This window comes from Oxyura jamaicensis, assembly GCF_011077185.1.
Source record: "Oxyura jamaicensis isolate SHBP4307 breed ruddy duck chromosome 3 unlocalized genomic scaffold, BPBGC_Ojam_1.0 oxy3_random_OJ72715, whole genome shotgun sequence".
NCBI lineage: Eukaryota > Metazoa > Chordata > Aves > Anseriformes > Anatidae > Oxyura > Oxyura jamaicensis.
In genome coordinates, this window is record NW_023303701.1 from 1 (window position 1) to 1,718 (window position 1,718).

The window sequence follows — 1,718 nt, forward strand, 5'->3', positions numbered from 1 at the left end:
GCAAGAGGCAGCTCTCCTCCTGAGGTCCTTCCTCCTTCAGGCTTTTTGCCCATCTCTCTGGTGTTGGTACCATGGGAGCATCATCTTGTAACTTATTGTGTCAAAGCTGCGAGCTGCTTCAAGAGCCACCGCTCCTCAGGAAACTCAGGCCTGGAATGATGATTTGCTGGGACTATAGGATGGCAGGACTTCTGCTGAGGTCTCTGAGGGTCTGTTTTCCTCATGAGCTCCGCTCTCCCACTGAGCACCTCTGAGCAAAAGCTAGCTGAATGCTAATGAGAAACTGTGGGCAAGAGGTGAGGGCTCTGATATGCTTGGGTCCTTGCATCCTGACCTGGTGGCATAAGAGCAGCACATTGGCACACAGACGAGGCTGGTGGCTGAGTCACACCAGGGTTGGGCTTGGGGTGTCCCTGCAGGCATGTGGCCTGCCCATGCTCCCTGTGGGCTCTGTCTGTGCTGCAGGCAGGACTTGGCAAGGTGCTGACAAACAGAGCGATCCTGAGGTGATCTGGAAAGGCAGATGGGGGCTGGAGCACATCATCTACCAGTCCAGAGTGCTGCATCAGTTCAGCCTGAAGGGAAAGAGTTAAGGAGGGGTCTTCATCTTGCTGTGGAATTGTTGATAATGCATCCCTTGTATTAGATTGGCCCCAGCTCTTCTTTTGGGATGCCCAGCTCTGCCATAAGGGCCTGCAGGGCAGGAGGCTGCCGCATTGCTTTTACCCTGCAAAGAAGAAGCCCATGAGGCTGGAAGAGAGGCAGCAGGAGGAAGACGCCAATGGAGGGAGCAGGGGGACCACGAGGAGAGTAAAAGTGCCGAGCCAGGCAGGAGTCGAACCTGCAGTCTCCTGATCCGTAGTCAGGCGCGTTGTCCATTGCGCCACTGGCCCCAGTCCTTCACCAGTCCAGTGCCCCCACTGGACCACCCGTGTCCCTCATGGTGTAAAACCCCCTTGGTGCCCATCACCAGGACATTCAGCAGCATCCCAAGCAGTGCCAGGCATGTAGGAATGTCTGCTGGGCTCCCAGCCGATGCCCATGACCCCGTCCAGCCACCTCACGGTTCTGCTTTGAGGCTGTGCCAGGGCCATCCTGTAAGAGGTGAAACCCAGGTGAGGAGAACCGAGGTTCCCCTGTCCCCTCCTGTCTGCCGCAGAAGTCACCTCTCAGAGAAACCCAATGCATTTGCCAGGATGGGTCTGTCCTTGGGAAATCCATGGGGATTCTTCGTAGTTGTCTTCACACTCTTGTGTGTGGACATAGCTTTTGGGACCCCACGCTGTTCATGGAGTCTCTGAAGTCTCTGAGGCAAAGCTGAACATCCTAGAGCTCCCCACATCCTCCCCTCTTAATTCTGGTGAGGAGGAGCACTGGGTTTTATTTCAGTGCCCAGTCACCTCTCCCAGTTGCCCTGATCCTCCTTGGGGACATCACCCTTGGCCCCTCAGAAGTGCCTGTCCCTGCCAGTGCCACCCTGTGCTGCTCTGCCAGGCTGGCACAGGTTGCCCAGGAGTTAGGGGAGACGTCCCCCTGGGCCAAGCAGGCATCCCTAAAAGCAGAGGCAATAGACAGGATGATAAGCATTGCCCAGGGCTGACCCCGATGTGATTTGAACACACAACCTTCTGATCTGGAGTCAGACGCGCTGCCCTTGCGCCACGAGGTCAGGATGCTGAGGTGGTTTTCTTGGCACCTAATGTGGTCAGAGTGGTGCC

At 56.4% G+C, this 1,718-nt stretch overlaps 2 non-coding genes across 2 annotated transcripts; both read right to left on the minus strand.

Annotated features, from left to right (window-relative positions):
* Nucleotides 1–820: 820 nt before the first annotated feature.
* On the minus strand, nucleotides 821–893 carry TRNAR-ACG. The gene has a single exon. It is a non-coding gene; the product is annotated as a tRNA-Arg (tRNA).
* Nucleotides 894–1,597: 704 nt separating this feature from the next.
* TRNAW-CCA lies at nucleotides 1,598–1,669 on the minus strand. The gene has a single exon. It is a non-coding gene; the product is annotated as a tRNA-Trp (tRNA).
* Nucleotides 1,670–1,718: the final 49 nt, after the last annotated feature.